Source organism: Platalea leucorodia, assembly GCF_965183815.1.
Source record: "Platalea leucorodia genome assembly, chromosome: 1".
NCBI classification, from domain to species: Eukaryota; Metazoa; Chordata; class Aves; order Pelecaniformes; family Threskiornithidae; genus Platalea; species Platalea leucorodia.
In genome coordinates, this window is record NC_138823.1 from 139,888,144 (window position 1) to 139,903,651 (window position 15,508).

The window sequence follows — 15,508 nt, forward strand, 5'->3', positions numbered from 1 at the left end:
GTCCTCTCAGAAAATCACTCAAACCAATTGTCACATGTGTTATTCTGTCAAGCATCCCAAGAAATAAGAGCATCAACAGAATCTGTTTTCTAAACTGTATCTCTGCTATGTTAACATCTTATCCCAAGTTGGCAGTAGCCTCCATTCGCTTTGTATTGGAAATTAACATTTTATTATTAACCCTTAAAAATTAAAGAAGATTAAGGATGTTGTAATGTCTCAGCTGCTGAGTGATCAGCAGAATACATATGATCCTGATTGGCAGAAAAATAAATATCAAAGCCTCAGCAACCTAAGTTTTCTCTCTTAGATCTGTTTCAAAATATTAAATCTATCCCATAAAGTATAACCTTCGACAAATAATGTGACAATGGAGTATTGATTACTTTCTTAGCCTTACTAAGTCTTATGTATTTATATACAAATATAGATTCACAACAACATATACTTACAATAGTCAGCTTATATTACACAGTATTGTGCAACTGGCTATTTCCTTTTGCTTCCTAAACACCAGAGAAAATGAGGATGTATGCATGTTGTCTCTTAAATACTTCATTAAGGTTGTCTAATTGCAATGCTACTTAATTGTCCAATATCATGGCTACAGGTATTCTACTCATAAGCAACAGACACATGTCTAATTCAGGGTAATATTTTAAAATCTACTACATTGGTGTCTTTGGGGTCATAATTGTAGACAAGCCAATGAAGGAGCAGTTGCACATTATTCAACATGCATGTACTTTCTTGACAAAATACTGGTCTCACAAAAATCTCTAGGAAGAATAATCCACTCTGGCAAGCAGTGGCACTCACTTTGATTTTGGCTTTTTTACAAGGCCATTGGTTTCCCTGGACACTCTTCTCAATCCCTCCATGGGGTTTTCCATAAAGCATCCTTCTTTCCTCTCTGCACATGCATCTGACTTTCCTTACAAAGCAAATCAGAGACTGAGGAATTCAGTCTGCCTCTTCAGTCTGCCTCTTCATGGCATCAGGAATTCAGGACCTACCTCAGAGGACCTGTGTCCTGCAGCATAGACCCGGGCAGCATTTCCCACAACTAAGAGGCCAGGAGCAACTGTAAGGTAATTTCTCATGCTATTTTGCCTCCCTTCCTTATGCAGTAGGAGGTAACTATGCAACTCCCCTGTAACACTTCCCACACTACAGGAACCACCTAGAAATGAGACATACACTGCTTAAAGAGACTTGATAAGCCAGAATTAGAGACTGAAAATTCACCTGGGGTTGCACTGCAACCCAGCTACCCACTCTGAGTAATCCTTCGCCTTACCAGTAACCTCATTGTCATTCCAAGGAACAACTCTCTGAATTAGGTGCGATTCAGCATGGACAACAGTGTAACAAACTAGGACACAGAGTTGGTAAGAGATATAGGTGTAAAAATAAGTAGTTCAACTAAGGGAAATCAATAGATTATTCAACCCTTGGCAATACATGCTATTAACATAAATGTGCTCATTAGTCTGCTAATAGACTTACCAGCCAAAAGCATTTTTCCCTTTAGGAGCATAAACACCACAAAATGTAAGAGAGTCTCTGACTCATTGTACCATCTTAAAAGAAAAGAACTGTGTCAATGTTGGATATATTTCCTTTGACCAGTATTAGCGAACACTCACCAAATTGGGAAAAAAAAAAAAAAAACACAACAACAAAAAAACCTGGCTCTGCAGGACACCAGCATTGCTCAGTTGATGCCTTACTTGAAATTTGCTTGACTAACGGCAAACAGGAAACATTAAAGCAGCCATTAAGAGGACTGAGAACCAAGTTAGGACAATGTTATGAATCATATAGGCTGAGGGGCAGGGTATGAAAGGCCCATAAGATTCATGGATTGAATGCAAAAACGAAAACCATCTGGGGAAATATATGAAGAGGTTGGTTTATTTTTTACTATTTCAGATTCTTGAGATCCTGACCAAATCCTTTATGTTTTCCATTATTAACATTTCAATTTCTTATCAGCTCATTTGGTTAATGTATTATCTTTGAAAGAAACAAAAAAATGTGGCTAAGACTTCAGTTTTGGATGGAAGGAGAAGAAGAGGGAAGAAATGATTCATGTCATCTTTGATTTTGACTTAATGATACCGATTATCACTATCAGTCTATTTCCACATTATTTCTAAGGTATTTGTGACAGTTTATAGTTAGTAGCTGTATTTGTATATAACTGATCTCCTGTTTTCTCTGGGACTTGCTGAAGTAAATTGGCACAGATTTACTGGTGTCTTAATGTCTTCTTTTTTTTTTTTTTTTTTTTTGTCAAACACTTTTAAACCATTTTAAATGCTCTCAAGAAATCATTATTTACTTCCTATAAGGAGCAGTAATAGTTCCCCATTTTTTAAAGTTAAAAATTAGATGATCTTTTCTTTCTGGGAACTAATGAATTTTTAACTCTGCAGGTTGTCAGTTTATAGTTTGAATGCTTCTGAACTAGGCTTGAACATCTCAGCAAGAAGGCTTTATAACGTTTCTGGGTTTTATGATACAGTTAGAGAATCTGAAGAGTGAAAGCGATTCAGTTACTTCTGCTAATATATTGATGAGCTCTCGTAAAATTATCAGATTTGTAAGTATGTTAGACATACTGTGTTACTAGGCTAACTTTACTCTGGGAGTTGGCTAGTAGAGCTCACTGCAGCCATTAGTTCCTGACCTCCTGCCTTGCAGTGATTTTGAAATTTTTAACAAAGTTTCCATTATATGTAAGATTAGTAAATCATTTCTCTGTTGTTTGCTGGATTACATCTGTTATTTACTTTCCCCAGAAATATGTATTAGAGTTTGCATATCACCAGTTCATCACAAAGATTAATTATTAATTCATCATAATAATTTGCAAGTGCAATATGTGGTACTTCTCCACACAAAGTACAGCACAAACTTTAATTAAGTTTCCCAAATTAAACTGACTGTCCACTGCATCATTTTCCTGGTACCATGCTGTATTCCTAATTTCTACCAAAACAACATGAGCAAGTCAATATTTAGAAAATAAGGGACAGTAAATTCACAGATTAAGCACCGGTTGTAAAGAACACATCAACTATATTTAAAAGTCCAAAATAGAAGTTAATTGTAAATTGTCATAACTATCTGATTTGGGAGTTGATCGATCAAACAAATTTAAGCAGCAATATATTTCATAAAATAGCGAGAACCTTGCGGCAGAACCATCAAACAGAAATAGCAACATTAATCAAAAATGGCTCACTGCAATAAGTGAAGGTTTAATAAGTATAAATGTACTGAAGCAAAACATTTAGTTAACCCTACATGCTCTGCTGAATCAGCAGACTATACCATAGGTTGTTCTGGTAAAGCGTATCTGTATCATAAAGTAATTGAAGAAATCAGCTCCTGTGCTGCCAACAATGTATTTATTTCCATTGTAAAGAAAATTTTAGTACTGAAGAAGAGAGAGAAAGGGGAAGATTTATAGTTCCTTTGCAGCAGATAAAAATAAATATTTTGTTTATGCTAAGTCCAGTGGAAAATATTACCTGAGGGTTAAATGCAGGTTGTTTCAGGAAATTCTTATATTTTTTCGTAAAATATGACTAAAAAGCAGGTTCTAGGTAAATGTTGCCAAAAAGGGTGAAAAACATTTAACTAGTTTTGTTTTTTTTTTTTTCTGTATTTTCATGTGTTTGTTTTATATTGATGCAGACTTATCATCACTTTTTTTCCCAGGAGAATTCTAGAGAACATTTTTAAACAGTCTAGTTATTTTGAAACACCATTAATGCTCTCAGTGGGCTGTGTCTGAGCTCCACTGTGCAAAGTCTAACCAGGAGGACAAAAATTTCACACAGGGAAGAAAAAAAATCAACCTCTATAAAATAAGTCGGTTTGGAATGTATTTTACTTCAAGACATACTTCATTAATTGAGCGGGTTTTGTTTTCCCCTCCCTTTTGGTTACATTTAAACTCAAATTCACCATAAATCATCAAGAAAAAATATGGTATGACAGAAAAAAAAAATGTTGATTTTTCCCCCACGTGATAGAAATGGATACTATAAATTGAACCTTAAGAATAACTCCTTCAATACATTAAGATAAACTCAATAAAGTCTGTAGGCAGTTCAGTCTGTATGCACTATGAACCAGTCAGGAGCCATTGCATACAGCCAATCCAGGCCCTGAAATCTGTGAAAGTTTTCTTAAAAAAAACTATGGTTGAATAAATATAAGGATTAAGACTATGAAAGTATCTGGAAGGACACAGAAATATGGATAATAAATAAAACAACCTACTGAGGCTGGACATTGGGTCTGGAGGGTTGCTATTCTGTCCAAGGAAAATTGAGGAACCAAGGAGCTACGCAGAGAGTGTGTGCTGTAGAGGAAAGGGACATAGTTTGTCCACCTTCGAGACTTCTGAACTAGCAGCTAGAAGAACTTTTAAGCATGCACCATCCCAAAACAATGCATTGTGTTGAGGTAAGAATAGCTAATCCTCAGCTGAATCCTTGGTCACCTCCCACTTACAACTATCCATTCATCTCACCAGTTGCAGGGTATCATTGTGGAGGCTGCTGCTGCTATGAGATAAAACTTCTGGCACAGGTAATAGTCACATCTCATATCTACCCATGCACTTTGAACTGCTGGAAAAGGGTCTTTGCCTCTCCTAGTGGCAGCAACTGTGTGGGGAAAAAGATACATTGACTCAGGTAGTAATAGCACAAAGAAAGAATTTGTTTCTTTCTCTTCTCCCTTCTTTTTCCACACTAGACTTATATTAAAATCTTCAACATGTTTCAAAGACAAATGATGTAAATAAAGTCAAAAGTTTACTTATTGGAACAAACATTTGAACACTGGGCGACCTAAGTTCAAGCCATTTCTGGATTCAGACAGGGAACTTGGATATCTTTCTTCATGTTACAAAACAGTACTCTGACAAGTTACTTACTGGCTAGTCTCTGACAAATGTTTCTTGATATCTCTTTCTCAGTTTTAAATTGTTAGTGGTGCAAAATAACTTCCAGTACTGTAAAAACGCTACATAATAAATACATGGTAGGTAAGATTTTTAGAAGAACGTAATATTATCTAGTGCATCAGATGGAAATAGCAGGAATATAGCAGGAATAGCTGGAAATAGCAGGCAGACTTTAAAACTCAACTATTTCCCAATGTTTAACAAAATAGCAGCAAACTCAAAATAAATCACAGTTTGAAACAACAGATTTGTGTTAAACCATTATACTGAATGTTCTGCAAGGACAAGCTAGTTAACAGGTAAAAATAATGAAGCATGAACCAGAAAAGACAAGAGAAGAGACTGGAATGTGTCTGAAAACCATTATCACAATTAAGTCCATAATTGCACTATATTTCAGGGATATAATTTTAATTTTAAGACTTATCTTTACAGTTTTTTTATAGTTCTCTGTTGAGCATCAAAACTAATAGATCAGGAAACAGCTATTTTCTAAAAATTTTCTCCCACTGAGTGTTAGTTGATACAAGGTGATTGCTATGCTTCGCCTGCATAGTTTCAATGTGGCATTGGGCACAGAAGTATCACTGGAAGGAAGTATATGTTGCACTCATTAATTTTGATGCTACCTTTGGAATAGTCGGGGAAGGGATTGCCTGTGCTGGCTTCAATGGACAGACTTGCCAATTGTTGCTCTGATAAGGTCTGGTTCCATATATTATTAGCCTGGTGGGTGTTTGGCTCTTGTGATGAGTTTGGCAAGCTCTAGGTGGTGTGAAAATTAACAGAATTTTCTATTTAAGAGGGAGAAATGGAGGAAAGCATTTTAAGATACTGCATTCCAGTATCAATTGTTATCATTCAATGATTTCATATAGGTTAGTTTGTGTTACACTGTGTGAAAACTAGAACTATAGATTTTGTGCTGCTTGGAACTAGTCTGGCTTCTATTTTCTTCTTTAAATTTGTGCATGGTATTAAGGCATTGAGAAATTGGAAAACACATTAAAGTTGCTAGCTAGTGTGATGCTTTGGGGTTTATAATAAAGTCCTTAATTTCTTGATTTCATACTACTTTAAAAATATATGGTAATTTGGGATCTTTTTTCACCCTGTGCACACAAACACATGTATTCATGGAAGTCTGTCTGGGGGGAGACACCAAACTGAAAACTTTTGGTTTGAATAATAGCTAGAACAGGAATTCATCAAAAGTTTTAGTTGGGAGATGCTAGACTGGCCTATAAACAGTCACTGTCCCAAAGCCAGAACAAGGATTCTCTGTATAGACATGAATTATAATCTTCTTCTGGCTTATAGAAGACCTGGAATCAAGTTTCCAAGTCTTATTCTTCCATTTTTCTATGCTATTTGTTATTGTGGCTTGAATCTCTTTAATTTTGATTGAATTTCATATTTAGAGCCAAAGAATCTTTCTGCACATTTCTGAAAATATCTTCCATACTGTTACAGTCCCACAAAGCAGTTCATTTCTAAGGGAAATTTTTCTTATCATCTCTAGTCAGAGATATAGTAAACAGTCATCAAGGGGAAGAGTTGTCTCATCCACTGAGTTTGGGTAGGTATCCTAAAATGGAGACTTTTGAAGATTCTAATGAAAAAAATGTATCTTCTAGTGATATTTGCCTTCTTCAGTAGACCCAGAGAGAGAAAGATGAAAGTTCAGGGAATAATCAATAATATTAACAGTTCTTATAAGAACTGTTGCTTGATTTTTACTGAGTAAGGCTGTACTGATCAAGACGGAAAGTTGTATATGTTTCTAACTGCATATTAATTTATCACTATTTGTAAACACTGCTTTATACTTTAAAGACAGTCACTTGATTCATCATAAGACTTACTCATGCATAGAAAATAAAGCCTTATGTTTCTGCCAGTTACTAGACTAATCCTTTGCAGAGTACTCAAAAAACCAAAACAACAACAACACCAACAAATTATTGAGACTTGCATTTTCCTGTCTTTAATTTGGTTTGTATTACAACAGGTACCAAAGCTGGTACAAGAAAAATAAACTCAAGAAAAATCCACACACAAAACCTCAGAATACTTGAAACGTGTAAACATTTCAAAATATCATAAATACTTTCTATTCTGCATTTTCCTGTCTCTAAAATGGCATCAACTTTATGACAGCGCTTGCTCAGCCGCAGTTATATGTGTAAACTTTGAGAGAGAAAAATGGTAAGATACAAAATTTGACTTGGCATGGAAAGCAACATTAAATACAGAGAGAATATTGATTCCTCATAATGTAACATATTTTGGAAACTGAAATCAGTGTAAGACCTAGTACACTAAAGTGAGCAGAAAGATCATCGATTACCCTGTGCTTTTTATATTTAAAATAAATACATAAAAACTGTCTTTTGTAATTGTACCACATACTTTTAAAGAAAGCTTCTGGATTAAATTTGGAACCTCTGTTTAGAAAAAGCCAGTTATTCACCTGGGTATTTTCCAACATAAAAACTATTGAGAATAATGAAAACAAGCAGAAAATATCATTTGAGCATGAAAACAATCTTAAATAGAAAAAAAATAAACTTTTTCTTTTATGGAATATTTCTGATTTTCCTGTTAAACATTATCCACCTTCTCTAATGCAGAATTCAATTTCCAGCAGAAAAGAGATAAAACATTGATAATGGTAATGGATATTAATCTGAAATGGAATGAAAAAAAAATAGAAGCATGCATTAAAATATGTTAATGTTAGTGTTTGCATAATATCTATAATATCATAATATGTTTTTAATGTATTTAGGCAAACTGGAAACAACTGACATTAACAGCAGATAATAAATCCTTTTATTTTGTACGTCCAGATATAATTTACATGCTGAGATCATTGTGTTCCTTGTCACACATTTGCAGTGAAAATAACAATGAAATAAATTAATCTGGCACTACTGAAGTGGGCACTGCAGTAAAATCTCTCAGTGGTTTTGAGCCTAAAAAATACCCCAAACATCCAGACAACAACAAACAGGACACATGGTATCATATAAGCTAGCTTACACCAGAGAGTTCTCTTAACACGTGGAGAAACTGCCAATATGCCCTTGGAAAATATATTGCATTAAACGTGTCGATAACAAACACTATCAGCTTAATGAAACAGATGTTCAGGATTCCAAGTGGATTGAATGACACTGATAACTTCATTCACAAGTAATAGTCAATATAAAATATGATCTTCTTAATAGACTAGAGCATAGTATTGATAATTAAATAAACTTTTAATAATGAAACTGTCACAGAGCAAGAAGTGCTATGAATCATTCATAGTTACATGCTTGAGGCAAAAAGTGAAAAATAGCTGATTTTTTTTCACTTTTTTCTGCCAGATTTTCGCTTCCAAATTAGCTAGTCAAACCAGCTGAATAATGAGGTCAAATTTTTGACAGGGTTAAAACATCATGGGTTAGGGGTAATAAAAAATAAATTATTTAAATAAGAAGGCAGTATGGCCTTAATGCTCAGTAAATTATTTGCAATTTTTTAAAATAAGAAACTATGATAGAGTCTACAGAAGTTTTCTGTTGCAAAGCTGGAGTAAATGATCTCTGTTCTTAATATTTCACTGTATCTAGTTCCTCAGAATATGCAGAACTAAGAACTGAAACACAGCACAACTCTGCCATAATCTGTCCACAGTTTTCAGTCAGAAATTTAAGCATACAAGTGGGTGCTCCAACAAATACACTCATTCTTGATACAACAGGAAAGCCCTGAGGTTTCTGAGAAGACGGCCCTCTAAGATCCCTCAGCCAGGCAATTCAAGCAATGCCATGCAAGAGACAGCCCTTCCCTGAATGAATTTACTCAAAAGAAAGAAGATTGGAGGAAGAGAAAAAATGATGCCAAGTTTGCAGATGACACCAGGTTGGAGGAGACAGTCAACAGGCTCGAGGGCAGTGCTGCCATCCAAAGGGACCTGTACAGGCTGGAGGAATGGACCACAGTGGCCTGATGAAATTCAGCAAGGACAAATGCTGAGTCCCACACATGGGAAGGGAGATCACTTGGTAATGATGTGAGCTGGGGAGCAGCTCTGCTGAAGGGCCTGGAGGGGTTGGCAGACAGTGAGTTGAGCATGAGGCCACAGTGAGCCCTTGCAGCAAAGCAGACCAGCAGTGCCCTGCACAGTATGGACAGGAGCACAGCTCAATGGGAATGATTATTCCCCTCTACTCAGCGTTTGTTACACCACATCTAGATGCTGTGTCCAGTTTTGTTCCTCCAGTACAAGACATTGATAAACTGGAGCAAGTTTAAAGGACAGCCACCAAGCTGGTCAAGGGCTGGAGCACTTGCCCTGTGAGGAGAAACTGAGGAATCTGCACATTGTTCATCCTGGAGAAGAGACAGCTTGGGGGTACCTAACAGCAGCCTGTAAGGGTCTACAAAGCAATAACCAAGAAGGCAGAGACATGCTTTTCACAGCAGTATGTGGTGGCTGAAAGAAAAACAGGCATAATTTGAAACAGGTAAAGTTCAACCAGGATGTACTGATAAACTTTCTCACCACAAGGTCAGTCCAGTGGCGGAGCAGGTTTTTCAGACAAGCTGTGCAGTCACCATCCCTGGAGGTTTTCAAGACCTGGCCTGACCCTGAGCAACCAGGTCTAGCCTCATAGGTGACTCCACTTTGAACTGGAGGTTGGACTAGAGATGTCCTGAGGTCCCTTCCAAATTCAATTTTCCTATGAGGAATTAGTTAAAAAATTAAACTGAGAAGTTAATCATAGAATCATAGAATCATAGAATGTCCTGAGCTGGAAGGGACCCACAAGAGTCATCAAGTCCAACTCCTGTCCCGGCATAGGACAACCCCAAAATTCACACCCTGTGTCTGAGGGCATTGTCCAAATGCTTCTTAAATGTTGTCAAGTTTGGTGCCGTGACTACCTCCCAGGGGAGCTTGTTCCAATGTTCCACTACCCTTTGGGTGAAGAACCTTTTCCTAATGTCCAACCTAAACCTCCCCTGGTGTATCTTCCTGCCCTTCCCTCAGGTCCTATCGTTGGTTGTCAGGGAGAAGAGATCAGCACCTGCTCCTTCTCCTTCCCTTGTGAGGAAGCTGTAGACCGCGATGAGATTTCCCCTCAGTCTCCTCTTCTCTAGGCTGAACAGACCAAGTGACTTCAGCTGCTCCTTATATGGCTTACCCTCTAAACCCTTCACCATCTTTGTGGCTCTCCTCTGGACACTCTCCAGCAGCTTTGTATCCTTTTTGTACTGTGGCGCCCAAAACTGCACACAGTACTCAAGATGAGGCTGCACCAGTGCAGATTAGAGTGGGACAAACGATAACAAACCTTCAAGTCCTGCATCCAAGTCATTTGTGAAGATATTGAAGAGCACTGGCCCCAAGATGGATCCCTGTGGAACTACGCTAGTGACTGGTCGCCAGCCTGGTGTAACCCCGCTTACTATAACCCTTTGAGCCCGACCCATCAGCCAATTGCTCACCCATTGCATTATGTATTTATCCAGCTGTACGCTGGATATTTTGTCCAGGAGGATACTGTGAGAGACAGTATTGAAGGCTTTACTAAAGTCCAAAAAGATTACATCAACTGGCTTTCCTTGGTCAGTTAGGTGGGTAACCTTGTCATAGAAGGAAATAAAGTTTGTCAAGCAGAACTTTCCCCTGCTGGCTGGGGCCAATGATTGTGTTGTCTTTCAGGTGTTTTTCAATGACTCCCAGAATAACCTTCGCCATAATTTTGCCAGGCACAGAGGTGAGACTGACAGGCCTGTAGTTACCAGGGTCATCCCTGTTGCCCTTCTTGAAGATTGGGACAACGTTTGCCAGCTTCCAGTCAACTGGGACCTCCCCAGAATCCCAAGAGCATTGAAAAATCATTGAGAGGTCTCAGAATCATTGACATCAGCCAGCTCTTTAAGAACCCTCGGATGAATCCCATCAGGCCCCATTGACTTATAGGGATCCAGCTGGAGCAGCAAATCCTGCACAAGTTTGGGGTTGGTTGGGAGTTTGTCATTCCCACAGTCATGGTTCTCTAGCCCAGCCATTGGTGTTAAAGACCGAGGCGAAGAAATCATTAAACGTCTCTGCTTTGTCGGTGTCCCTGTTTGTGAGTTGACCATGCTTGTCAAGTAATGGGCCTTCACAGTACTGGGCAGTTTCAGCTCTAGTTGAGCTTTGGCCATGTGTATTTCCTCCCTACAGTGGCGAACAGCATCTCTGTAGTCCTCCCATGCCACCTGATCTTGTTTCCACTGGTCATACATTTTCTTTTTTCATCTTAGTTCTAGAATAAAATCCCTACTCAGCCAAGCTGGCCTTCTACCTCGCCTGCTTGACTTCCGACATTTTGGAATTGCCTGCTCCTGTGCTCTTAGGAGGTGGTACTTAAAAAGTGACCAGCACTGATGGACCCCAGCACCTTCAAAAGCTTTTTCCCATGGGACCTTACTAAGTAGTTCCCTGAGCAGCCTGAAGTCAGCCCTTCTCATATCCAGAGTAGAGGTCTTGCTGGCAGTTTTCTTCCTGTTACCATGGATTTTAAACTTGACTGCTTCGTGGTCGCTGTGGCCAAGTCAGCCACCAATCACCACTTCACCCACGAGACCCTCTCTGTTAGTAAGCAGCAAGTCGAGGAAGGCAGCTTTCCTGGTTGGTTCCCTTAGTACCTGTACCAAGAAGTTATCATCCAGATGCTTTAAGAATCTTCTAGACCTGCTTGTACCAGCTGTGTGGTATTCCCAGATGACATCTGGCAAGTTAAGTCCGTCTCTTGAGCCCACAACTAGATCTTCATTCCCTCTTGAGTCCTATTCACTGAATTCACTGTCTCTATCCTTCCTGGACTGATTACCTCCATAGATCAACAACAGATGAGAACTGTCTGTGCTATTGGTGAGAGCACAACAGTTGCACTGGATGAATGAAGGGACTACCAAACTCCTTCTTGATACTTTGAATAGCTGTGCTGTCATCCTCCACAACTACATTACGCAGGCTAGTTTGCATCTTAATTTGGAGAATTTTCACTCCATCAAAGGCCATGGTTATTTTGTTAGTTATTGGTACTGCAAGGTTATAAACTGGCTCTAGTACTTCATTGTCCTGTCTGACTTTGCTGAATTTTGTGTAGATGAAAACAGACACGGTAGGATAGAGACTACCCAGTCAAATAGCCAATGAATACTGGAAACAGTGCTAGAGACCTTTGTGGAGAAGGCACTACTCCAAAGGAGCTTGAGTGCTCCAGACTCTACTCTTCTATGTTATTCTGTTCCCACCTTCATCCTCCTGAAGGTCAAGCAACAGAAGAAAACATTTCTAAGTTGCAGTCTGTGTACTATAGATTTATATATCTTACATTATTTTAAAACAAGTTAGCTTAAATTAGAAAACCAGATAAATTAGCTTGCATCATGCTCCATTCTGCTGTGACTAGTCTTCTTCCACTTAACTCACTGCCAGCTAACTTTACCATAGCAACATAATGCTGCAAACTGCAGGAGAGAAACACCTCAGTAGATAATTGGTGACCACTAGTACTGGTTCATCAGTGATGTGTCAAGCATCATTGCTGTGCAGCACAGCTTTCTGCATGTTCCTAGAGCTTGTACACTTTGTTTTCCTAGGACTGCAAGGCAGGGTTAACAGTTTGGCACAGATGTATTCTAGACTGTCTCATATTCTTTCTCTGCTGTGCCGTATTTCTTCAGTTTCTTTATTCAAAAGGACTTATTTTCTTACAATCAGATACATATGGCGAGTAATGCAAGTAGCTCTGTATTACACTCACGTTCTCAATTAGTTCCTCCCTATTGAAGAAGTAGATCCAGGACAGTTTCTCCTCTGGATTGATTTTCTACTTTCTGGATCATAAAGCTGTCTTCTCTGTATTCTAGGAACTACTTTCATGTTTTACTGTCTTCATTACCTAATGGGTTTCAAAATGGTTATTGTTAAATCTCTCATGAATACAGTAGCTTCTGGTTTTTAACACTTCAGGAGTTGATACAGGAATTTTCCATTCCAAGTCAGATAACAAATATACACAATCATTTCTTCATCGTGCCCATTTATTTTTTCAAGGCATACAGTAGCACTAGTGGGTACTGCTTTGTTTTCTTATTTTTCTATATAATGACTCAAATATTTTATTTCAGGCTTTATTATCACTTTTTTCATTCCATTCTTTTATATTTTAATTCTCACCTAGTAATATGTTAGTTTATGGTTTTTCCTCTATTGCTGTTCTAGCACTTTTCTTGCCCTTTCCTTTATTTTCTTGACACACGTTATATCTTTCTTTTCTACTGTTTCATCCAAATAGTCTAGAGCAACTAAAAGATTTCTTTTTTCTCTCAACTGAAAATTAACCATTTTACCTTGTGGGCTTTGCCAGAGAAGATAAAGATCTTTGTCATCCATTTGCATACACTCTTTTAAGAAAGCATGTTCTGTATATTAACTAACAGATACAGTAAGGCAAGGTAGTTGTTAGGAGAATTTTTCACTACAATAACAGAACAAATAGTGATTTGTCTGAATATAATTTATAGCTACCCTGAGGCTGAAGTAAATTATGCATCTTCTTTTATTTACAGAATGTTTTACAAATGTCTACTGAAGATATCCCTTTTTCCACCTGTGTTTTTTCCTGTAATGCTTCATATTTTTAATACAGAGTAGTAATGTGTTCATAAGAAAAAATAACATACTTCACTTTTTTATATAAGCTAACATCCACAATATGTATGATTTCCTTATAAGCACACTCTGTAAAGTAGACAGCTTCTAATCACATATAACCACTGCTAATGTCTAATCATTGTTGATGGACGCGGTAGAAGTGGTAGAATGTCCATTTCTTCTTTCTTCTCACCAAGGGCATTAAGGACATTTTGTAAGCAACTGAAGTACTTAGGAGAATGAGTCCTAAGTTTTCAGAATTTGTACTTCTAACTTCCTTGGGTATTTTTAAAATCTGCACTGTGAGATGTTGAAAATCAAACTGGAGTAAATTTTCATTTTTTGAATTGGATTCCTTTCACAGAGAATAATTCTAGTAAACTCCTTAGAAAGAGAACTCTAAATAATTTTATATTGTTCATCCTGGTCATAGAGTGGAGCATCAGAGACCTTACTTGCTCAATCACTCTCACTTGTGGTTGTCAGAACTGGCTTACTGATATCATAGACCTCCACTAAAATTTCTGGGAAACTTCACATCCTTCAGTTTACAGAATGCAAAATTATTTACAGAATAGTGTCATCGTGTATACATGGAATGAATTTAAACAGGTTCCAAAGGAACAGTAAACTATGAGAATTTAAAATAAAAGTCTTGTATGAATCACAGATATGGCTTCCAGTAAGTTTGGTGTTCTCAAACTAAGAAAACATTGGAAAAGCAAACTCACAATTAGAGAAATGAAAGTTTGATGTCTCTAGAGTATAATTTGTGCAGTGCCCAGGAGTTAAGAATAGTCAAGTTCTTTAGCAGGATTAATTTCAATATTTTAATTATAGTTTACTTTCACGGTATTATTTGTAGAGATTCAGGTACTTGCATCCAATGAAAATGTAACTGCATTTTATACACTGAGACAATAAGGAGACTGAAGACAGTGGTATTTTTTGTGGATGTAGACTGTGATGTCTAAGGCAATGGGTGTCCAGACTGCCACTCTAAAAACTGTGGTAAAAACTTATAGTAAGAAAGCGCCTTGCTTATTTAAATGATGAAAGAATTTATCGTTTATGGAAAAATACACTTTTGACCACATACTCACAAGCCTATATTCTCCTCAAAGTCATGGCGAGGCATGAAGGCTGGACAAATCCAAAAGTTCATCTGAACCAAAAGATTCATTTCAGTCATAGAGCAAGTACAGTAAATTATCCTAAATGCAGAACAAGAGAGCAGAAGACAAAGGAGATGATAGCTTAGGAAACGGAGTCCTATTTTAGAAGGCAAAATGGTCATAAACTTGTTCAGCAAACCTTGGAGAAAATCCATAACCATACTGTGTAGGTTGGCTAGATGATTCCAGTGTCGGATTGTGGTGGGTTGACCCTGACTGATCAACTCCCTTCCTCAGCTGGACAGGGGAGCAAAAATATAACAAAAGGCTCGTGAGTTAAGGACAGGGGTATCACTCACCAATTACTGTCATGGCAAAACAGACTCGACTTGGGGAAATTAGCTTAATTTCTTACCAATCAAAATCAGAGTAGGATAATGGGAAAATAAAAAATAAATCTTAAGACACCTTCCCCCCACCCCTCCCTTCTTCCCGGGCTTAAGTTCACTCCCAAATTCTCTACCTCCTACTTCCCAGCAGCACAGGGGGACAGGGAATGGAGGCTGTGGTCAGTTCATCACATGTTGTCTCTGCCACTCCTTCCTTCTCAGGGGGAGGACTCCTCACACTCCTCCCCTACTCCAGTGTGGAGTCCTTCATGAACTTCTCCAACATGGACCCTTCCCATGGGCTGCA